The 25398-nt window shown below is 44.1% G+C and overlaps 1 protein-coding gene across 1 annotated transcript in view; it reads right to left on the reverse strand.

Moving 5' to 3' along the window:
* The window catches only part of Ugdh (UDP-glucose 6-dehydrogenase), an 18337-nt gene extending 13425 nt beyond the window's left edge, over window positions 1-4912 (reverse strand). The window contains exon 1 of the mRNA XM_028765276.1: window positions 4790-4912. The gene's annotated coding sequence lies outside the window, so the exon portion shown is untranslated. The remainder of the gene's footprint in view (window positions 1-4789) is intronic.
* Window positions 4913-25398: the final 20486 nt, after the last annotated feature.

The following is a 25398-nucleotide window of genomic DNA, read 5'->3' on the forward strand; positions in this document are numbered from 1 at the left end:
GGAAGGAAGGAAGGAAGGAAGGAAGGAAGGAAGGAAGGAAGGAAGGAGAAATTATACTCTAGTAAAACAACTAACTGATAAGGTCATTAGCTAGAAGGCAAAATGAGTGTCCAAGTCCATGGGAGAGCAGGATGAGCAGAAGAAAGACCTGTGAGATGGGTCATGACCTCACCTCAGTCCCTGGAACCCACATAAAGGTGGAGGGAGACAACTAGCTCCTGAATGTTGCCCTCTGACCTCCACACACATACCCACACACACACACAATAATAACTAATAAAATCGGGGGTGGGGGAAGGAAGAGGCAGAAAAGGGTCATCTCAATGCAGAAGTATAAGCCGGGCCTGAGAAGAAAGACGAAAAGAAGAGTCTAGTTCTGAGTAAAAGAGTAAACAGAAGGGAGGCGCTTGCTCAGTGAGTAAGCAGTGGGCACTGAGGAGCTGTGAGAGCGATCACTGTCTCCTAAGCCGTGACTGCAGTACAAGTGGCTCTGGAGTGTCTCTCTCAGGAGAGCAAGACAGCAATCTGTAAGGCACAATCTAACAGCAATCCACAGTTGAATGAACCACCATTATTAGAGGCATTGCTACAACTAGAACCTATTCTCTACTGGGCATGCTTACAAGCAGGGTGGCGTGGGGTTTACATCTGGAGGACGGAAGAGTTAGGAACAGGACAACTCGATTATTTGATGTGATATTTACTTTTATACAAAAGAACAGTGACACGGGATGTGAAGAGGAGACATTTTTTGGTTCTAGCAAAATCAAGACAGGAATAAAATTTTCCAGGCTTCAAACAGCAATAATTCCTCAAAATTCTCTGTTCTGATGCTTTATAAATGTGGATTCCCAGAAACTACACTACCAGAAACAGATGACCTCTATTTCAAGGTACAAGTACAGTTGCTCCTCTGTCCCAACAGGTTCTATGCCCACAGAATCATGCAACTCTGTGTGTGTGTGTGTCGCGTAAAACTGGAGGCCAAGCACACATCTTTAATCTAGGGAAGCAGAAGCAAGCTTGAGGACATCCTGATCTACATTGCAAATTCCAGGTCAGTCCCAGTGACAGTGACGCCCCATCTAAAAAACAAAAATCAGATCTCTACTGAATCTGTATAGACTTTTTCTTCTTGTTGCTTAAACAATAAGATAGAACTACTTACATTTATTAGGTATTACTTTTATTGTTTGTTTTGAGACAAAGCCTCCCTATGCGGCCTAAGTTGGCCTAGAACTTGCTCTGTAGCCTGGGCTAGTCTGGTGCTCCTGATCACCTCTGCAATGCTAGCACTGTAAGTACGTGCCATGATGCTCAGTTGTATTAGGTACCATACGTAAGCTAGCGATGACTTAAAGTGCACAGGAGGACATGCATAGGGTAAGGAACATAAACACTACACCGTTTTATTTAAAGGACTTGAACATTTCCAGATGTGGGCATTTGCAGTAGTCCTGGAACGAACGTCCCAGAGATACTAAGGGACCACACTGTAAAATCCCTTCTGTGGTAGCTGTTCCATTGCAGTGTATCCACTCGGTCTCTCTGTAAGCCTCATCATCATAATTCAACATCTAAACCCTAATTAACTCTGGGGCTATACGTTCACCTTCAAGGTTCACAAGACTGAACCAGAACTATCACATATAAGACATCTGGCCAGGCTGGAGAGATGGCTCAGTGGTTATTATCACTTTCTGTTCTCCCAGAGGACCTAGTGTTAACCCCCAGCACCACACAGTGGTTCATAACCATCCATAACTGCAGTTTCAGGGGATCTGATGTCTTCTGACCACAGGTACCAGGCCTGGACATGGTATGGACATGCACAGAGCCAAAACACCCAAACACATAAAATAAAAACACATCCTTTAAAAGAAAAATAGACACCTGTCTCCCTCCCTAATTAAATTAATAAGTAGAATTTCTAAGTAATGTTGGTCCAGAGGATCTTTCAGGGTTACAACTTAACATCATAACCAAGAAGTTACAGCTATTAAAACAGCCAATATCCTCAAGCTCAAATTGGACATGCTCTGTTAGCATTCACAGAATAAGCACAGATCAAATGCCTATGGAAGGAAACTCCCGGGCTTAAGTTCATAGTTTAATAATGCATCCCAAGCTAATGGAGCCTTTTTAAAATTAGATCTGTTTATTTAATATTTATTAATGTATATCACATGAGTGCCTGGGAATTAGATGGTTGTGAGCTGCCAATGTGAGTGCTGGGAACTGAACCCAGGTCTTCTGAAAGAGGAACAAGGGCTCTTCTTTAACCTCTGAGGCACGTCTCCAGCACTAAGGTGGGTGGTCCTTATCAGCTGTTGTTCACTCCATACCTTTAACATCTAGGATGGCTATCTGTCACTGAGAACTGAGTTAACTGTTCCCTGGGCCTCTAGGATTGCAGACTTCACGTTTCATAGCTTTAATTAAGATGGCTGATCACAGTTCACAGTAAACAATTTGACTGCTACCTTCCTTACCCATCTAAAGAATGGACTAATTTTCCCTAAGTTACCTCTAATATTATTTGTTTTTATAATACTGGGGATTAAATCCAGGGTCTCACATGTCACAGGTAGACATTCCAACCCTGTGTCACACCCCCGAGTCCTCAAGTTACTTCTTACCTGCCTTTATTTCAAGACTGTAATTCAGGGTTCTTTCTAAGTAGCAGTTACTGACTACTGCAGCTGCAGAACTGTAGAACTGGATGTGTTTAGGTTTTTTTCCCTCGGTTTTGTGTTTTCCTTCTCCTTCCTCCTCTTCCCTCCTCCACACAGACTCACTTTTCTGTCTCTCAGTAATGTTTCACTCTGCAGCCAAGGCTGGTCTGGAACTGAAGGTGATCATTCTGCCTCAGCCTCCTGGGAACTGATTACAGTGGCATGTAGAAGCATGAACCACTCACTGCACTCAGCTACTTGAGGTGGTCTTCCTTTTGGGTTGGTACCCTTGCCTTGCTAGTTTTCTTATGAAGTACAGCCTATATAAGACAATGGATGGGAAATTACTTAAGAAGACACAGTCAATGCAAATCAAATAAAGTCACTTGGAAGTTTCATAAAAATCCTCAAGAAACTTTAACATGGAGCTTGATACAATGTTATCAATAGAGTTTCTGTGACAGATGTTTTCTGATTCCCTTTTTTTTCCTTCCTAATTTTAGTGTTTTAACATGGACCTTGATACAATGTTATTACAGTTTCTATAACAGATGTTTTCTGATTCTGTTTTTTTCTTTTCTTCCTAGTTTTAGTGCTTTGTGTTTTGTGATATGCACATGCAGAGGTCAGAGGAAAACTTCTGGGGATCCAGGCCTTCCTTTCACTGTGGGTTCTGGGGATCGAACTCAACGGTTGTCAGGCTTGTGCAGCAAGTGCTTTTACCAGCAGGCTCAGCTCACCATATTCTATTTCTACTTGTATGCACTCTCTGGCCTTCACTGTGCTGACAGAAAAGTGGGCCTGTATGCTCGCTGAATAGGTCATTCTGAAATGAGTCTTCACCTCAAAATACTGTCCATGTAAAATCTCATAAATTCAGATAAGCATTTCAACCTACAAGATGTCACTAACAGCCAGCAAATGTCCTCTATACTACAATCTGAACAGCTTTCATCTGCCACCCCTTTCACAGCTACTGAAGAAACTAAACAGCAGGCATGATAAGACAGCTGGAGACACCAACCTCAGTCATTTCCTGGAAGCACACTTAAAAGATGCCTGATCCAAGAAAAAAAAAAAAAAGATTGTGAAAGACTTAATTTTATGTCTAACGGGAATGATACACAGCTGTGGAAATTCGAGAAAAGATAGAGCATGCCTAGTGCTTAGAGATTTTATGGCAGCGAAAGCAATAGAGATAAAAGAAGGGGGGCGGGGGAGGGGATGTATTTTCTAAACCAGGGTTGTGTGGCATTCAGCTCAGACTAGAAGCCGAGTACTCAAAAGCACAGCTCACAGCAGAAACACTCAGCTCTTTCAAGTCCAGAACCTCTCAGAAGAAACAGACCAGACTACTGTTCTCCATTTCTTAGGGGATTTGAAAAAAAAAAAAAAAAAAAAAAACTCAGACTGGCCTTTGAGGTGAGTGGATGAACAGTTAGTCCTCTGTGTATCCCACGTATGAGCTCTCTCCCAGCCAGCCCCTCCTCTCTTCATGAGATTTCTCAACCAACCCTACTCAATTGTACGCAGTATGTGAAGATTTTCAAGATCTCACAAAAACATAATCTCTGAAGCCCCCAAGAAAGGCCTTCCTTGACATTAAGTAGAACGTCCAAGCATACGTCCAGAGGTCAACAACGGACTGCAGGAGCCACACACACACCCAAGATATTATAGGATAAATGCCTTGGGGCTGCATCTTCAAGGGGCTTTGCTTTCAACACTTAGGGGATACCAGAGGAGAGCAGCGGCCTTCCAGGTGAGCAGACTCTAATCCCCAACAAAGCTTGGGACAGTAAAGCGCCCCTTAGGCCCCACGAAGAGAATCCTTTCCTTCGTGGGGCGTTTGGCTGTCTGAAGCGGCGGGAAAATCTCCTTCGTTTCAAATCGGAAAATGGAAAGAATGAGAACTGGCTTGAAGACGCGCGAGTTGGGAATTAAAAGCCCGGCTCGGCTGACCTCCTGCAAGAGCAAGACGTGATTCACACCGGGCCCGAAAAGGGGGACCAGGATGGTGCAGTAGGGAGCCCCGCCACGAACGCGGAGCAGCCCCGGACCGCGCGCACACCCGGGCCGCGAGAAAGGGGCACCCCGAGGGGATCGGTGCTTACCCACTTCCAAGGCCGGGACACAGCGGCGGTGCAGATCCCGTTCTCTCGGACAGCGCCTTCCTCTTATGCCGCAGGCTCCACACACCGCTCCGCCCGCCGCTCCCCGAGTCCGGGGCCCGCGGCCGTATTTAAATGCCTCTGCTGGGGAAGGCGGAGGCTTCATTCCCCTGCAGCCAGGCCTCCCGGGACTCTGGACTCGGCCACCGCCCCGCACTGCCCCGCCTCCCTCCGCTCCAGGCCCCCGGGGCAGGCCTCTATTTCCTTCTGGACCCAGCGCGGCATAGGGGGCGGAGTCCGAAATGTATGCTCACGCCCCTTGCGGAGCAGGACGAATCAGCTCGAGCCAACTCACGGGCTCCGCCCCCGCCCCAGCGAGCGGCGCTGGGCGTGGCTGCGTGCGCCGCGGGTCCCGCTAGGCTGACCAGCTGCAGGGAGGGGCGTCGTGGTCGGGGTTGGTCGTCTTGGTCGTCGTGGTCCGTGTTCCTTCCCCATTCCAGGTCCCTGAAATCTGGGATGGGGAAAGTTCGCGCGTGCCAAGTGAACCACCCGTGATCATAGGGCCTGGGAGGGGAGGGCGAGCCCACAGAAAGGTCTTCCGGCTTTCTGACCTTCCCCTTATCCTGGAGCCGGAGCTCGGTTCTCAGCCCCTGGACTCGGATGGAGGGCCCCCGCTGCTCTTCCATGCCCTTCAAGCCCTTGGGTCCGCCGCGCCCTTCAAACAGCTGCCCAGAGTTTAGTCACGTCCTATCCGGATGGCGACGGGTCTGGGAAGGAGATGCCTCAGGTCGAAACGATGCTGAGTTTCCTCATGACTGAACCAGTGTCTCCCGGTTGCTTCTTGGCCAGAGAACCTGGGCGCCTACGCCTGGAGGGCGTATTTTCCAGGAAAACTTTCCAGCCAAATTCTAGAGGGGAGGTTGTCTGCATGATGCATAGCAAGGCGTATGCAGCATAGACATGTGTGGGTGGGTATTTGCGTGTGTGTATGAGGTACTAAGATTGAACTCCACCGCTGAACTGTCCCCAGTCCTTACAAATGCATAGAAAGAGTAAAATTGTGGCCTGGAGAAAGGGCTAAGGGGCTCACTCCCCAGAACCCACATCAGGGGACTCAAAACTCCCTGAAACTCTAGCTCCAGGAGACCACGCTCTGTCCACCAACACAAACATACATAGACATCTGTACGCATAAACTTTTTTTTAAAAAGTAAAATTATTTAGCACGCCCACGGGAGTCTTTTGAGACATGGTCTCTGAGTAGAGGTGGCAGCAGGTCTGGAACTCTGTGTAGTTCAGACTGGCTTTGAATTTGCAGTGATCGCCTTACCTGACCTCCCAGGAATCATGATTACATGTGTGCTCACTTTTGATGTGAAAGTTTGTTGTGTTTCTTTTGCTACTAAAAGATCATCTTAAGCCTGATATCAAAAAAAGAGAAAGGGCCAGGCACAAATACCTCATCAGTGGTGATACGTTCTGAGAAATGTGTTGGGTACATTTGTTCTTGCACGTCATCATGTACTTAATCAAACCAAGCTGGCAATGACATCAGTCCTTGGTATAATATGGGACCACCCTATATGAAGTCAGCCCTTGGTGAAATGATGTTATGTAATGCTTGACTGTACCTCATGGGGAAAGCAATTAGGAAATGTTGAAAGCACATTGAGATGCAGTAGGTCTGAGGAGGTGGCTCAGTGAGCAAAGTCGTCGCTATGCAAGCACAGAGGTCTAAGTTCAGTTTCCTCAGGCTCAAGTGAAAAGCCTAGTGCTGGGCCTGGAAAGATAGCTCAGTAGTTAAGAATGAAGACTGCTTTTCATGATGACTAGGGATGTTGACATTTCTTTAGGTGCTTCTCAGCCATTCGAGTTTCCTCAGTTGAGAATTCTTGTTTAGCTCTGTACCCCATTTTTAATAGGGTTATTTGGTTGTCTGGAGTCTAATTTCTTGAGTTCTTTGTATACATTGGATATTAGCCCTCTGTCGGATGTGGGAGTGGTAAAGATCTTTTCCCACTCTATTGGTTGCCGTTTTGTCCTGTTGACAGTATCCTTTGCCTTACAAAAGCTTTGCAATTTTCTGAGGTTCCATTTGTCAATTCTTGATCTTGGAGCATAAGCCATTGGTGTTCCGTTCAGGAACATTTTCCCCTCTGCGCAAGTATTCGAGAGTCTTCCCCACCTTCTCTTTTATTAGTTTCAGTGTATCTGGTTTTATGTGGAGGTCCTTTATCCACTTGGACTTGAGCTTTATACAAGGAGATAAGAATGGATCGATTTGCATTCTTCTACATGCTGACCTCAAGTTGAACCAGCACCATTTATTAAAAATGCTGACATTTTTCCACTGGATGGTTTTAGCTCCTTTGTCAAAGATCAAGTGACCATAGGTGTGTGGCTTCATTTCTGGGTCTTCAATTCTATTCCATTGAACTTCCTGCCTGTCTCCGTACCAATACCATGCAGTTTTTATCACTATTGCTCTATAGTACAGCTTGAGGTCAGGGATGGTGATGCTGGCGAGTATGTGGAGAAAGAGGAACACTCCTCCATTGTTGGTGGTACAAGCTGGTACAACTTGGAAATCAGTCTGGTGGGTCCTCAGAAAATTGGACATAGCATTACCTGAAGACCCAGCTATACCACTCCTGGGTATATACCCAGAAGATGCTCGAACATATAACAAGGACATATGCTCCACTATGTTCATAGCAGCCTTATTTATAATAGCCAGAAGCTGGAAAGAACTCAGATGTCCTTCAACAGAGGAATGGATACAGAAAATGTGGTACATTTACACAATGGAGTATTACTCAGCTATTAAAAACAATGAATTCGTGAAATTCTTAGGCAAATGGATGGAACTACAAAATATCATCCTGAGTGAGCTAACCCAGTCACAAAAGAACACACATGGTATTCACTCACTGATCATTGGATATTAGCCCAGAACCTTGAAATACCCAAGATTCAACTCACAGGCCACATGAAGCTCATGAAGAAGGAAGATCAAGTGTGGGTGTTTCGTTCCTTCTTAGAAGGAGTAACAGAATACTCAAGGGAGCAAATATGGAGACAAAGTGTGGGACAAAAACTGAAGGAGGGGCCATCTGGATACTGCTCCACCTGGGTATCCATCCCATGTGCAGTCACCAAAGGTAGACACTGAGGTGGAAGTCAGGAAGTGCATGCTGACAGGAGCCTGATATAGCTGTTTCCTTAGAGGTCTGCCAGAGCCTGACATATACAGAGGGGGATGCTCACAGCTAACCATTGAACTGATCATGGGGTTCCCAATGGAGGAGTTAGAGAGAAGACTGAAGGAGCTGAAAAGGTTTGCGGGCCCCATGGGGAGGGGAACAATACCAACCAACCAGAGCTCCCAGGGTCTAAACCACCAGCCTGGGAGCATATAGGGAGGGACCCATGGCTCCAGCTGTATATGTAGGGGAAGATGACATTTTTGGGCATAGGTGGAAGAGGAGATCCTTGGTCCCAAGAAGGCTGGATGCCCCAGTGTGGGGGAATTCGAGGGCAGGGAGGTGGGAGTGGGGGGAGTAGGTATTGCTGCTCATAGAAGCAGGAGGAAGCGGGGTGGGATAAGGGGCTTCTGGGTGTGTGGGGGGGGGAATGGGGAAAGGGGATAACATCTGAAATGTAAATAAAATATCCAACTTTAAAAAAAAAAAAAGCCGGGCAGTGGTGGCGCACGCCTTTAATCCCAGCACTTGGGAGGCAGAGGCAGGTGGATTTCTGAGTTCGAGGCCAGCCTGGTCTACAGAGTGAGTTCCAGGACAGCCAGGACTATACAAAGAAACCCTTTCTCGAACCCCTTTCCCCCCCCCCCCCCCCAAAAAAAAGAAGAAGAATGAAGACTGCTCTTGTTCAGTTCCCAGCACCTGCCTCAGGGACACTCACAACCACTCCAGCCCTGGAGACCCACAGAGAGACACAGGCAGACTTCAAAAAGAAAATCTTATTTTTTTAAAGGCAGCTGCTGCCAGGTTTGTAAAATCAACATTGGAGAGGCAGAGATAAAGAGGAACCCTGGGGCTTGCTGACCAGAGAGTCTTGCCAAATTGATAAGCTCCATGTTCCATGAGGAACTCTGTCCCAAAAAAATAAGGTGAGAGGGCTGGACATATGGCTTAGCAGTTAAGAGCACTGGCTGTCCTTCCAAAGGTCCTGGGTTCAATTCCCAGCAACTACATGGTTTCTCACAAACAACTGTAATGGAGTCTGATGCCCTCTTCTGTTATGCAGGCATGTATGTAAGTAGAACACTCATATTCATAAAGAAAAAGTCTTTTGAAAAATGCCTTAAAGATAAACAAAGTGAGCACCCCCTTGGGAGCTGGAGGGGGATTACAGATGAGATTGAAGGTGAACATGATCAAAATAAATTATATGTAAGTATGAAATTGTATAAAAATCATTTAATAAAATAAAGTGAAAGCAAGAGGAAGACAACAACCTTTGGCCTCTGGGTGCACATATATACATATATACATACATGTGCATGCTCACATTTTTTTTTTGTTTGTTTGTTTTGTTTTTCGAGACAGGGTTTCTCTGTGTAGCCCTGGCTGTCCTGGAACTCACTCTGTAGACCAGGCTGACCTCGAACTCAGAAATCCACCTGCCTCTGCCTCCCAAGTGCTGGGATTAAAGTTGTGTGGCACCATTGTTCAGCTCAAAAATACTTTTTAAGTTCATAATTTACTTTCTTTTTTTCTTTTCTCTTCTCTTTCTTTCTTTCTTTCTTTCTTTCTTTCTTTCTTTCTTTCTTTTTTTTTTTTTTTTTGAAACAGTCTACTCTGTATAGCCCTGGTGAAAATTGGTGTCATGTTGTTAGTTGTTTTTTTGGTTTTTTGGATTTTTGGTGTTTCTGTTGTTGTTGTTGTCAACTTGACACAAACTAACATCATCTGTGAAGAGGAAGCCTCTACTGAAAATACCTCCATCAGCCTGGCCTCTAGGCAAGTCTATGGGGCTTTGGGACTTACTGAGATTTACTAAGTACAGCAGTCTGGTCAGGAACACACAGAGATCAACCTTTCTCTGCTTCCTGCACATTTACATTTTCTTGATTAATAATTGCTATAGGAGGGCCCAGTCCACTGTGGGTGGTGTCATTCCTAGTAAAGTCGTCCTGAGAAGTACTTAAAAGGTGGCTGAATGTGAGCCAGGGAAGCAAGCCAGTAAGGAGCATTCTTCCATGGCCACTGTGGCCATTCCTGCTTCCAGGTTTCTGCTTGAGTCCCCGCCTTGGCTTCTCTCAGTGATGGACTGTGGTAGGACATGGAAGTCAAATAACCCTTTCTTCCTCAAGTTGGTTTTGGTCATGATCTTTATTCATAACAATAGAAAGCTTACTAGGACAATGCCACTTGTAGTTAGCTAAAGACTGTAAGAAATGTGACAGACTTTGTAGAGTGTGTACAGCTAATGGAGTTCATTCACCCAGACAGGATTTAAGTGTGTACTGTGTGTCAGACATTGTCGAAGAGATGGAAGACAGAAAAGCTGACAGGCTAGTATGGTAGGATAGAATGTCAAGGAAAATGAAGGGTCACCTCTCAGTTAGGGTTTCTACTGCTGTGATAAAATATCATGAGCAAAACCAACTTGGGGTGGAAAGGGTTTGTTTGTTTGTTTGTTTTTAAGATTTTATTTATTTTATGTAGATGATATTCTCTCTGCATGTGCACTACGTGCCAGAAGAAGACATTAGATCCCATTACAGATGGTTGTGAGCCACCATGTGGTTGCTGGGAATGTTGAACTCAGGACCTCTAGAAGAACAGCCAGCTCTCTTAACCGCTGAGCCATCTATCCAGCCCGGAAAGGGTTTGTTTGGTTTACATATCCATTATAGAAGCCAAGGCAGGAACTCAAAGGCTTACTGCCTCGTTCCCCAATGGCTTGCCCAGCCTGTTTTATTTTTTATTTAATTTTGAAAGATTTATTTATTTTAAGAATATGAGTACACTATAGCTGTCTTCAGACACATCAGAAGAAGGCATCAGATCCCATCACAGATGGTTGTGAGCCACCATGTGGTTGTTGGGACTTGAACTCAGGACCTCTGGAAGAGCAGTCAGTGGTCAGTGCTCTTAACCAATGAGCCATCTCTCCAGCTCTTTTTTTTTTTTTTACTTTTTAATATTAAAATATAACTATATCATTTTCCCCCTTCACTTTCCTCCCTCCAGTCCATACCATGTACCCCCTGGTTCACTCTCCACTTCATGGCTTCTTTTTATTTTGTTATTGTTTCTCTCTCTCTCTCTCTCTCTCTCTCTCTCTCTCTCTCACACACACACACCACACACACACACACACACACACACACACATACACACTCTCTCTCACACACACACACATACACACACACTCTCTCTCACACACACACACACACACACACTCTCTCTCACACACACACACATACACTCTCTCTTTCTCATATGCACACACACACACACACACACACGCCTAAATATAGATATAAAACACCTCCCGAGTCTATTTAGTGTTGCAGGTGTATATGATTTCAGAGCTGAGCACTTGATACTGGATAAACAACGAGAGCTCGTATCCCCGGGAGAGGTTATTCTCTCCAATCTCAGCATTCCTGAGCTGTCTTTAGCTCCTTTGCCTAAGGTGGAGCCCCATGAGATTCCCAACTTCCACGTTCGCATGTCTGCTGGTGTTGTACTTCCTCGGGTCTTGTTTAGGCAGCCCTGTTGTTCAGGGAGTGAGGTACTTTTGACCTAATCTTTTACAGGAATTTCATAATAGGAAAATTTGTTTATCTGACTACTGATTCAGAACATTACACAAAGGCACAATCAAATGTTATCAATCAATGCCCACATTCCGTGTTCAACATATTTTGTGGGTGAGCATTGTTTGTTTTCAGTGCCTGGAGAATAAGAATTACCACATTTTATGCACATATGCATTATTCTGAGTTAGGGACATGCGTAAGTCACAAAGGAGAAGTGGAGAACGTGAAAGCAAAGACATGCTTCCAAAATTTATGCAGGAGTTAACTACATCAGGAGTCCCAAGTATAGCATTGCCAGACAGTCCAATGTGCAAAGACCCTATCTTACTGAGGTATACATGCTGAAGAGATGGCCCGCAGTTAAGATTGATTACAGTTGCCAGGCGGTGGTGGCGCATGCCTTTAATCCCAGCACTTGGGAGGCAGAGGCAGGCAGATTTCTGAGTTCGAGGCCAGCCTGGTCTACCAAATGAGTTCCAGGACAGCCAGGGCTACACAGAGAAACCCAGTCTCGAAAAACCAAAAAAAAAGATTGATTACAGTTGTTTAGTTTTTCAGACAGGGTCTCACTATGTAGCCCTGGCTGTCCTAGAACTCACTCTGTAAACCAAGGTGGTCTTGAACTCACAGAGATTCACTTGTTTCTGCCTCTTGAGTGCTAGGATTAAAGGCCTGTGCCACCTTACCTGGCTTTGTTGCTGTTTTTCTTAAAGATTAATTAATTTATAAGTGTGTAAGCAGAATGAGTTCATAGCTCCAGGTGATCTGAAAGCACATTCTTATCTTGGTTACATGGTAAGTGAAAGTTTGGTTTGTAAAGTTATAAACAAGATTTTTTTTAAAAAAAATTATTTCTAGAAATATTTTCCTAAGAGATCTCAAACAAGAGTTCAAAACAAGTGGCCAGTACTTGATTAGAGATACATTGTAGCAGCCCCTGAGACCTAAGTATGCCTTGAGACCTTAGCACAACTGACTCCATGATGGAAGTACCACTCAGGATATAAAACACAGCACATAGGTAGCACCACTTGCTAAAAGTAAAACAAAGACCTAACCATCAAAGTCCATAGTTATGGGAAAGCTTAAATGTACTAACCTTGCTTTTGCCTTCTTTAGCTCTGCTCTGGCTAACTGTTGTTATTAACTGAAATATGTCAACCCAGAATATACACCGAAAAGTCAGATGGTTGAAGGTCAAGTAGAGAGATCTTACCTACAGGCCTCAGGTGCTATCTGATAACATCCCTAGCTTCTAGGGTGGTGAAATCTAGTGGTCAGTTATATTAATATGTTCCAAACATTTTCAAGCTGTTACTCATAGGATGTTAAGTCCAACACATAGATGGGCAAGGAATGGCTATTTAGGAGGCTAAAGATAGCCCAAGATAAATTGTAATTAGGCTCTTGATCCGCAACATTCCAACCTCCCCAGACCACTGAAGTTCTAATCAATCAGCTTTTGCAAACATAGCTTCTTTCTAGGAATTCTCCCTCACATTTGCCTTCATCTGTCCTGGGTTGTTCTTCCCCATGAATTTCAGTTTGTAATGGGTGCTTCTTGTAGGAAGTTATAAAAGATTGATTTGTTTGCTTATGGGTTTTGGGTTTTTTGGTTTTTTTTTTTTGTTTTTCCCAATGCAGGGTGCTCTCTATGTATTCCTGGCTGTCCTGGAATTTGCTCTGTAGACCAGGCTAGCCTCGAACTCAGAGATTTGCCTGCCTCCGTCACCCAAGTGCTGGGATTAAAGGTGTGTATCATCACTGCCTGGCAAAATACATACATACATACATACATACATACATACATACATTTTTATATATTCTTTTTTTTTTTTTTTTTTTTTTTTGGTTTTTCAAGACAGGGTTTCTCTGACTAGCCCTGGTTGTCCTGGAACTCACTCTGTAGACCAGGCTGGCCTCAAACTCAGAAATCCGCCTGCCTCTGCCACCCAAGCGCTAGGATTAAAGTCGTGCGCCACCACCGCCCGGCTCAGTTTTGTATATTCAACAAGGATTTTCTATCAAGTGTTTATTGAACGACAGGACTGTCTGTTACTGGGATTCTCATTGTGAGTAAAGAATAACACATTGTTTGCCTGTATAAATATTATTTTGTTCTTTGGGAAATATCAAATAATCACACAAATATATACAAAATTATAAACTTTTTATTGGAGAGTGCATTGAGACAGGGTCTTGCTATGTAATCCTGGCTGGCCTGAAACTCATATATAGATCAGGATGGCCTCGAACTCAAAAATCTGCCTCCTTCTGCTTCCTGAGTGCTGGGGTTAAAGGGGTATGCCACCATGCAAAGCTAAAAGTCTTTATGATGATATATCATAGGTCTCCTAGCACTCAAGACAGGATGACTCAAGACAGCAAGAGGATCAGGTCAGGGCCATGGATGATAAGTTATTCTCTGCTGGTGAAATGAGCCAATGAAGTCAGATTAGAGTACAGAAAGGCAGATGTATTGGGAAGCTGCTCTGGGGCAGGTTCACTGGTCCCAAGGAAGGAGGCCAGGGGAGTTGCCATGGAGAGGGGAGACAAGGAGGAAGGGGAAGAGAAAGACCATGTGTACGTGGGAAGAGGGGAAGTGAGAGAGGAGAGAAAGAGAGAGAGAGAAAGAGAGAGAGAGAAAGAGAGAGAGAGAGAGAGAGAGAGAGAGAGAGAGAGAGAGAAGAGCCTCTGGAGGAGGGGAAGCCCAGCCCCAGGCTGGAAAGTTTAGGGCAGAGGGTGGGTATGGGAACCACACCCTGTAACAAGTAGGGACTGAGGGATGCAGAAAACCTGGAGGCCAGGTGCACTTTGGTATGTAAAATATGAGCCCCTTGTCCCAAGTCTGAAACCCAACAATCCTCAGTTGCACAGCCAGCCTAAGCTACAAAATACCCTGACTCAAAAACTAGATACAGGGAAAATAATTAGCAGAGCAGGCCATAACCACCTCCTCAAACTGAGATAGCTTCGCTCCTAAAGAAAACACAGGTGTTAGCTAGAAGAAATGGGGCAGTTAGAGAGAGGTGACAATGACTGCCAGAGCCCCTCAGTCACGTGGAACGGAAAGGAGCTGCCTAAGATGGCAGCCATGTGACTCAGAGTGGAACAGTCTCCAGAGATATTTCAAAGTAAAAGGTTATAAAGACCTTGGTAATGTCCTCCCGTCACCCCCCCACCGTCCTACCGTCATACTACACCAAGGATGAGACTTTTATTTGGGTGTGTGGGTCTGGTACATTCATGTCTCTATTTGAGGCCAAAGAAGTATCACTCTCTCTTTTTCTCTCTCTCTCTCTCTCTCTCTCTCTCTCTCTCTCTCTGTGTGTCTGTGTGTGTCTGTGTGTGTCTGTGTGTGTCTGTGTGTGTGTCCGTGCAAGGTCAGAAGCCATGTTGCATTCTGTTCTATTTCTCTTCTACTTAATTCCTTAGAGAATGTCTCACTGAAACTGGAGCTAGGCTGCTGGGCAGGCAGCCATGGCGACTCCTCTCTACCTTCCACAAGCACATGGCCGGGCCAGGCTTTTTACATGGGTGCTGGGATCTGAACTCAAGCCTTCATGCTTGTTCAGCAAGTGTTCTTACCCTCTGAGCTATTTCTCCATCCTGACTGAAACTTCTTATTTCTGACAATAAAAGCTAGTTTTCCTTTGGACAAATGCGAAATGCATTTTATAGAATCCATTTCCAGCTTCTTGAATTCTATCCATACCTCTTCTAAAAGTGCCTGAGACTAGTCCATTACAAACCGAAGGTTTGTCTTTAAAACAAGGGAAACCTTCCTGGGACCCACTATCCAGGCAAAAAGTTCTGGGTGCCAAGCAAAGGGGTTTGGGCTTTGAGGGCAGCCCCTCTAAGCAGCCAAGAGTCCTCAATGCTTTCTTTCTCACTTTTGATAACCTATTTTTGTTAAGGTTCAAGTCTAGAGTTAGAAACATGATGTTTTGGGGCTGGAGGGGCAGCTCAATGATAGACTGTGTTTAGTATCATAAAGCCCTGGGTCCCATCAGCAGTAACCCTGCCAAAAAGGAGGGAGGGAGGCTGAGAATTCGAGGGATGAAGAGGGAAATACAGAACACACTCAAGAAGTTATGAATGCCAAGTGAACTGTGCTGCATAAGTTAGTGACCTTGATTTTTTTAAAAAAGCAACATAGGGTCTCATGTAGGCCAGGTGTCTTAGTCAGGATTTCTATTCCAAACATCATGACCAAGGAACAAGTTGGGGAGGAAAGGGTTTATTCAGCTTACACTTCCACATTGCTGTTCATCACCAAAGCAAGTCAGGACTGGAATTCAAGGAGGTCAGAAAGCAGGAGCTGATGCAGAGGCCATGGAGGGATGTTACTGGTTTGCTTTCCCTGGTTTGCTGAGCTTGCTTTCTATGTATATACATATATATATATATGCCTGTGTGAAGGTGTCAGAACCTAACATGTGATTGCTAGGAATTGAACCCAGTCCTCTGGAAGAGCAGTTAGTGCTCTTAACTGCAGAGCCATCTCTCTAGCCCAACCTAAATCTTCCCGTGAGGATGGTCTTAAACTTGTTCTGCCTCTCATTTCCAAGTGCTGGGATTACAGGTGTGTGCCATAATGTCCATTGTGTTGGGAGTTTTAGGGAGAGACCAAATTGTACAGCAGTAAACATAAGACACTGCGACCATGCTCAGTTCATCTTTATAACCTTTGGACAGAGATGGGAAAGAAAAGAGCCTCCATTTTCAAGAATGGAGAGCCACTGCCCTTAGGTGAGAAGTTATTTCTCTGCAGGTGAAACAGCCAATTCAAGCCTCTGGGGGAAGGGCACACCAGTTGGGGGCAGAGTGTTTCAGGTTGGGACTGAGGGATGCTGGGAGAACCTGGAAGCCTTGTCTACTTTGATATGTATTTTAGTTCTTGTCCCAGGGTCAAAACCAAACATCAGGAGGATTCAGGTTTCAGTGAATGGAGTACTCAAAGAAAAAGCTGGGCATGCAGGCCTTTTGCTGATGGTGTCTCTGAGTTTAGGTTGGGACATAAGAGTTTGAGAATGCACCAGCTAAGGAGAAAAACAAGACCTTGTAGAAAGAGAGGCAGAATGATGACCTGGGATAGTGACTAGCAGGTGTGGGACGGACAGGATTAATCCTGATAGTCTCTAACAGTCAATTTTCCTAGCGAGGTCATCAATGTGGGTGGAAGGTAGGAGGGTGTTCAGGGAGAGCTGTGACCAAACAAGGTGTGGTAGAGCACACCTGTATGCTCAGTACTGGAGAGATGGACCCCTAAGGATCAGAAGATCAAAGTCCTTGGCTACATAGTGAGTTCAAGTCCAGTTCAAGTCGATTTCCCACTGAAGTGGTTTTCTGAATTCTCTACCTCCACTCATGGTAAAACTCCAAAAGGTTGCTCATGATTTCTCCTTTCTACTGACATTCTTTTTAAGTACATCGATAAATCTCTTTACCCAAAATGTCCAACTGAAATTCTTTTAAACTTATTTACTGTGTCCATGGGGTTGGATGTGCTACCATGCACGTGCAGAGGTCAGAGAACCTGAGGGAGTTGGTTCTTTTCCTTCACCGTGTTGAGTCCCAAGGATGGGACCCGGGTCAGCAACTAGTCACAGAGCCGTGTCCACTGGCTCCGTGTGCAGCTTTGCGCCACGGTTGAATGCCTCTGCACAATTTGACTGGTTGATCTGCCTCTTGGAGGCTTGGTTTCTTCTGAGGTTATGAGACAGTGTACTGCCCTCACTTCCATTTGCTTCCTTTCCTCTACTTCCTTGTTCCTTTCCTCTACCAGAGCTCAGCCCGAGTCTAGGGACTTTCCTGTCCACCCTTCCCTAACTGATTTTTACTCAGTTCAAAAGAAACACCACCCACAGCCTGAGGTTCTTAAAGCATCTCTTTATGATGGAAATTAGCTCCACACATCTCTACCCAACTCCCTACTACAGGCGGCCACTTGGGTGTGGTGCAATCATCAAAACTATCACTGGATTGGTGGCCATGACTTCTGGATGGACCCTGTAAGCCATTCTATTCTTTTTTTTTTTGGTTTTTCGATACAGGGTTTCTCTGTGTAGCCCTGGCTGTCCTGGAACTCACTCTGTAGACCAGGCTGGCCTCGAACTCAGAAATCTGCCTGCCTCTGCCTCCCAAGTGCTGGGATTAAAGGCGTGTGCCACCACTGCCCGGCTCTTTTTCTTTTTTTTTCTTAAAAATTTATTTGTTTTATGTTAAGTACACTGATACTGTTTTCAGACACACCAGAAGAGGACATCGGATCCCATTACAGATAGTTGTGAGCCACCATGTGGTTGCTGGGAATTGAACTCAGGACCTCTGGAAGAGCTGTCACTGCTCTTAACTGCTGAGCCATCTCTCCAGCCCAGCCAGCCTACTTCTCAAAGTTTAGATGAGCAGATATGATCTGAAGCTCTCAGGAGATGTGAGTAGGAAATACATGTACAAGGCTTGAGATGCCCAGCAATTCAGAGCACTTACGGCTCTTGCAGAGGACCCCAGTATGCTTCCTAGCATAAGGGAGTTCATAACAGTTTGTTAACTACAGTTCTAGGGGATCCAATGCCCTTTGTCCAAGGCAGTTGTCTGCAGACGTTGTACATATAAAACTCTCTACATACGTACATATATACATGCATACACATAATAAATAAATGTACTGAGATTCTTATTTTGAACTGGTCTCTCTGTATCTCTCTGCCTGGCCTAGAACTTGCTACACAGGTCAGGCTGGTCACAAATTCAGAGATCCATCTCCCTCTGTCTCCTAACTGCTGGGATTGCAGGCGTTTTCAATATATTTTCTGTTTTCTTATATGTATGGGTGTTTTGTCTATGTATCAGATGAATGCTTAATATTTTACTTATTGAGAATTTCATACATGTATACAATGTGTTTTGAGCATATCCACCATCTCATCCAAATTCCCCCAAACATTGCAAGAAAGTCCCCCTCCCAACTTCATGTCTTTTTTTTAAAGTATGATTTCCTTTTCATTTCCCCTGGAACGTGGCTTCTTTTCTGTCCTTAAGAAGCTGGGTCTTGGGCTGCAAAGATGGCTCCGAGGTTAAGAGCACTGACTTGGGAAGCACACAAACACCCAGCACATACATCCCTGATGCCAGTGGCCTTCACTGTTTGCAATGATGAACTTCCTAACGACCTTGTCCTTGGGCATGGACTGGGTGCATGCAGGTCCTGCTATGAATCAGCTGCAGGAAGTTGAGACAACCATTGTCTTGTTGTTATCTTGGAACCAAGACCTGAAAGCTTTTTAAAAATAACCCACTCAGTGTAAGTAGTGCTGTCTGTATGCACAGGTGTATGAAGGCACACACTGAAGCATGGGCAACCTACCAGTGGCCATACTCCCAAAGGAACATGACGTGAAACCTTGAGTGTGGGTGTTTATGAGAGTTGGTTCTCTACCCCCACATTGTGGGTCCCAGGGATCCAACTCAGGTCATCAGGCTTGGTGGTAAGTGTCTTTACCACTGAGCCATTTGGTGCTTCAAACAGCCTCCCCCCCCCACCCCACCCCCTGGCCCCTGCTTGGTCAATAAGTTTATTGTCTTTAAGAGGACGAATGCTTTAGCTCTCTGAAGCCCGTTCCAAAACCATTCCTGAGTTCTGAAACAGCTCACCTTCTTTTGAGCAATCTCATCTTTCTTCCAGTCAAGGGACATTTGGGGACAGTTCCACCTCTTTTTCTTCTCCAATCTTGGGCTTCTCATTGACTGGATTCTCTCACGGTAGCACATAAGCTTTCTTAGGCTTCTCCTTCATGTCTAGAGTTACGATACCCTTTATGTACTGAGAGAACCGTTTCTTATACCATCTTCACCTTCCTCCATGAGGTAATGTTTGTAGTCTGCCACATTCTGACCTATGCTGTGCACATCCTTCACCAGTGACTCACAGCTAGAGTTCATCCCAATAATACAAAAGCTGTGTTTTGGCTCTGGAGAGGTGGCTCAGTGGTTAAGAGCACTGGGCTGCTCTTCCAGAGGACATAGGTTCAATACCCAGCACCCACATGGCAGCTTAAAGCTGTCTATAACTCCAGTTCCAGGGATCTGACATCCTCACACACATATCCATGTAAGCAAAACACCAATGCACATGAAATAATAAATAAATAAATAAATAAATAAATAAATAAATAAATAGCTGTGTGTTAAAACATACTCAGACCAGGGAGTTAAAAACACTGTCAGCTGGTCATGGTTGTGCTTACCTGAAGCCTCAGGCCTCAACAGGTTGAGGCAGAAAGACCATTTAAGGTTAGCTTGGGGCACAAAGCAAGACACTGTCTCGAAGAAAATTAAAATATATTTTAGCAATTAATAATAAGGAAGATTTGTCGAAAAGAGAAGTAAATGTTAGTAGTGTGAATATTCATTCTTCACATAACTGAACTTCCTGGTCATCAAGAAAAATGATCCGTTCGAAGCCCTGAGTTCAACTCCCAGCAATTCATATACACAACAAGGTACAGACAGTCACACAGTACAAAAGCTAACAAAGGGTGTGAGATCATTTCAGGAACCAGTAATCACTTTAAGAATTCTCTGAGATTAAAAAAAAAAAAAAAAAAAATTTCTGAGATGATATCTGAGCTGAGACCTGAACAATGCCACGTTCTGGGAGAGACGGCAGCAACAAGTATAAAGGGCCTGAGACTGAAATAGAATTGCCGTTCCCAGGGGATCAAAACAGAATCACAAGATTGGGCCAAACAAGCTCAGAAATAAAGTCTCTGTCTTACAGGGCCTCGAAAGGCAAATGCAAACTTTGGAGTCACTGGGCATAAAGAAATAATTAGCAGTGGAGATAAAAGGCTCAGTTTTTCTGGTTGTTGTGTAGGTACGTGGTGTGAGTCAGGACAGGAAACACAGGTTGGGTAGGTGGGCTTGCTCCATAGCAGAGCATATATGAAGCTCTGCCTTAACTTTCCTACCCAGATCCACATACCCTCAAAAGAAGGAAAGGAAGGAAGAGAAGGGACAGGCTAACATGAGTGAACCAACCGCCCAACCATGGGAGTTAGGACAAAAGGTGTTAAAAGTAGTTCTACTGTAATGGAATTCGGTATCAGCTAATTCCAGCCCATGAGTATAAATACTAGTGGTCAAGAAGGAATGGTGTTAGCTTGGGCTTCTAAGCTCTAGAATGAGGGTTTTTTTTTTAACACTTTGCTTTCTTTTATTCAATGACTTAATTACATCAGTAGAGCTCACGGATGTTTTATACTTTAGATTGTAGCAGCATGTACTAGTTCGGTGTGTTTAAACACACTTGCAATTCCAACACTTGGAACATGAAGGCAGGAGGGTTACATGTTTGGTTTAGCTGCAAGATAATAAAATCGATAGAAGGCTTTTTTTTTTCTCTCTCTCTCTCGTCTGGTCTGTGAAATCATGCAGATCCTACAGATGTTGGCACATTTAATTCTTCAGGACAAGGTGGATCGAAGAGCAGCTCATGAAGTGTTTCTGATACTACACACCAGGCACTGACCTAAGGTGCCACTGTCTGCCTAATAGGGTGAATTTCTCCCAGCGGGAGGTCAATGTCCTGAGTCTGGTTCCCACACTGTCCAACCACAGCAGTCTTAGTGCATCTGGGGCTTTACAAGGTAGTTCAGGGACGCTGGCAAGGGAACCCTAGAAAGAGTTTCATCAACTGGGCCTGTGCTTCTGCAGCTTTCTTGACCCTTGATCTACGTATCACCAGTACTATAGCCCAGAATGGGCACCGTAGGACGTTTTGATAGACAAGAGCTTCAAGCTACTGGTGACATAACCCTAGCTGTGTAGCCCAGCATGTCTTTGACTGTCTGATTTTTCTGTCTTCATCTGTGAGTGCTGGGATTAAAGGCATGAGCCACCACACCTAGTTGTATGCAGTCCTGGAGATGAAATCGTAAGCTTAGTGTACATGAAGCAAGCCCTCGCCTGACAACTGAGCTAGCTTCCCAGCCCCATACGTGAGAAACTTTAGATTGAACTAATGCCTCCAAGAAGTCACATACTTCGCAAAATTTGTTTTTGTGTCTGGTGCATGCGTGTGAACATGTATGTGCATAAATAGGGACACATGTGAGTTGCAAATGGGTAAGTGTGTGGAGGCCAGAAGCTGGTGTGGTGTCCTTCCTTCATCAATCATCTTAGTTTTTGACAGCGTGTCTCACTGACTCCATAACTCACTGATTCAGCCAGTGCAGCTAGCCAGCAAGCCCCTCGGATCCTCCTTTTCTGTCTCCCTGGCACTGGGATTAAGGCACTTACCACCACACCCAGCTTTTACCCTGAGTGTTGATCCAAACCCAGGTCCTCACCTTTACGGAGAAGCACTTCTGCAACTGAGCTACCTCCTCAGCCCCATAAAATTTTAGGATTTTTTGGTGGTGCTGGGATGAACTGAACACCTTGTGCCTACTAACCAAACTACCACTATGCTACCTACATCAGCCTAGTGTTCTGTGTTTTAGAAGGATTCTTGTTCAAAAAATCCTCCTGCCTCAGCATTCCCAGTAGCTGGGTCTTTTAGTACCATTTAAGATATTTAGCTAAGCTTGACATGTATCTGCAACCCTAGCACCAGAGAGGCTAGCCTACATACTGAGACTGTCTCAAAAACATATCATGCACAGAAACTGGTACCAGGATCAGGAAGCAATCTTATCATTTCTCCATGCTAGGTCCTTTTTAAATGCTTACAGAAAGCTACTAAAAAGATTTCCTTTGTCATCCGGTTGTCCCCAAATTTATAAAAGTTAGAAAAATTTAAAGGTATAAGCAGGACCAGTTGCTGGACTTCATTTGAAGGACGCTTAACAACAGAGAACTGATTGGGACAGGACCTTATGCATAAACTGAAAGCCACTGCCACTTTCTCTGATGATGAGATACAGACTTACAGATACACAGCAAAATGCTGGTGTTTCACTCTCTGTCAGAAAAAAATCAACCACCAGGACTGGCCCAATACCAAGATCTTCTAATTGTTCAACTAACCAGTTCAACTACCTCTGTCCAGATTAAACAGTACCAGTGACCTGGAAACAAAAGTCCTTATGCTAGTATGATCTTTGTGTCTGGACACATTCCGGGCTGGAGTGAAAGCAAATTTTTACGTTTGTGTGCTTTGTGTGATTTTAGTGCAGTATAGCTCTGGGTACACGTCTGCCCAAATAAATACTACTGCATGTTACTCCCTCAAAGAGAATGTCTATTTGACATTTTCTAGGAAGAAAACGATAACTAAAAAAATGTAATTTAACTTCCTAAAGGTTCTTAGAACTTTTTCTTCTGAATGCTGACCCTAAACTTTTTGCTCTATTTTAAATTTTTGACAAGGTCTCCTGCATCCCAACCTGGCTTCAAGCCTGCTATGGCACAGTGACCCTGAACCCCTGATTCTCCTGCCTCTACCTCCCAAGTGCTGGGACTATCAGTGTATCCCACTGTGCCTGGCTTACGAACTGTGGGAGATAGGACCCAGAGCTTCATGCTTGAAGACACTCTAACAGCTGGGCTTCATCCAGAGCTATCATCTAAATACTTTCCTTATTTCTTGGGAACATCTTGAGTTGAAAAGTTGTACCGAGAAATGTTAACATAGGGTATTAACATTTTATCAAGTAGAGAGTATCGTATCTTTTTCCACAAAAGCCAAACAGAAAACAAAGTGTTACTAACATTTTCTATTTATTCATTAATAAAAAGTGCATAGTACAAGCCCTTAACCCCAATCCAAGTACTCAGTAAAAGATTAATACCAAAGGCTAGATGGCACGGGCTGATTTGTTTGGCATGATTTACACATTGAGAAACAGCAAATTACATTTAGTACATCACATGAACCCTTTGCCTTTAACAAAATAATCACTGGACATGTAATGATACACAGGAGTCTTCACTGAGAAATATAAGACTACCCCTATTTTCTATTGCAATGACAAAATTGAAACCATTTGTCATTTTCCTTCTTCAAGTTGCTGTTTTGTGTTTTAAAGTGATCTGGTCAAACTTAAGAAAAAAAATCACTGAGAGAGAGACAATTTTTCATTTAGAATGACAGACTTCCACAATTCCTTTAAAAGTCTGATACTAATAATTCCATAAATACTATTACAGACACTAAATGGAACCATGGGACAGTGATACTCAAAAGTGACTCTGGAGAACCTCTGTACATTGTAAGACATGAGTTCTTAAGCATGGGATAGTGTTTAGATACATGATCAAATTTCTGCTTTAAAAACAGACCCGATGTTAAACTGTCCCATGTGGAAAACAGAAAAACAAAACTACTAGATTTTGTATGAAACAGTATGAAGGGACTCTCAAATGAACTTTCTAGGTGGCATGGATGGCCCAAAGTCAAGACTGTAAGCTTTCTCTTTAACTTTATTCTAAGAGAACTGTAGCTACAGATCAAGTGAATCTTTGCAAGCCAAATAATGGTGTACAAATATGCTAGATTAAAGGGCCACATGTAGAAACTCAATAAAGAGAATAACAAATTAGTTGGGCTAATATAATATTCTATGCAAGATATTATCACTTTAGGAATATAGAAAAAATTACCAAAGAAAACAAAAATAACAAAGATTAAAGGTAAAAACCCAAGGCCAAGTACTTCTCAAAGAAATTCAACTGTTAACAGGCATTGAAACGCCTGGATCAGGCCAGGTGGTGGTGGCACATGCCTTTAATCCCAGCTGGGGAGGCAGAAGCAAGTGGATCTCTGAGCTTGAGGCCAGAGCTACACAGAGAATCTCTGTCTCAAAAAAAAAAAAAAATCTGGATTGGATTTTCTTTTCTTTCTTTTTTCTTTTTTTTTTTTTTTTTGGTTTGGTTTGGTTTGGTTTTTCGAGACAAGGTTTCTCCATGTAGCCCTGGCTGTCCTGGAACTCACTCTGTAGACCAGACTGGCCTCGAACTCAGAAATCTGCCTGCCTCTACCTCACAAGTGCTGGGATTAAAGGCATGCGCCACCACCACCCAGCTGGACCAGATTTTCATGCAACTGTGATCATATGTACATCTGATGAACACATAACTAAGCCACTTCTATGTCAGAAAGTAAAATCTTTACCGGGTTTAAAACAACCGAGGCTGTGTTACTAACTTACTAGAGGGTTTACATAGGAACAAGCTATGACATTTAGATGTAAGTGTATGTGGTAGAAATGAATACCTAGAATAAGAATCTACTTTTCCAGGTCTCTAATACTAGATGTTCTGTATCCACATTTTCTCCATTAAAAAAATAATTTATTCTTATTTTATGCTCATTGGTCTCTTGCCTGCCTGTATGCCTATGTGAGGGAGGAGTTACAGACAGGTGTGAACTGCCATGTGGGTGCTGGGAACTGAACCTGGGTCCTCTGGAAGAACAGCCAGTGCTCTTAAGTGCTGAGCCTTCTCTCCACCCTTCGACATTTTTATTCTAATCCAAGGTGAAGTCTCAACTATTTGTGAGACAGACTTCGTGAAGCCATCAGCAGGTTAGAAAGCACTGTTGGGATGTGTGCAGCCTTCAGAGGCTGAGGACAGGAGAAGAAACACTACAGCTTTAGATCCACCTGAGGCCGTTCTAGGTTGGCTCAGGTTAAGTCCCTCATGCCATTTTTTTCCCTTTGTGAGCCAAGGTCTTCCCATGCAGCCCAACCTACCTGAAATTTCACTATGTAGCCTAGTCTGGTTTCAAGACTGCTACCATATCTGGCTTTCGTGTTAAACTGGCTACTGGCTACGAAGTGGATAAAACTTCTGGGTGGCCCCAACAAGAGAGAGA

This window comes from Grammomys surdaster, unplaced genomic scaffold (assembly GCF_004785775.1).
Source record: "Grammomys surdaster isolate TR1022 unplaced genomic scaffold, NIH_TR_1.0 150, whole genome shotgun sequence".
NCBI classification, from domain to species: domain Eukaryota; kingdom Metazoa; phylum Chordata; class Mammalia; order Rodentia; family Muridae; genus Grammomys; species Grammomys surdaster.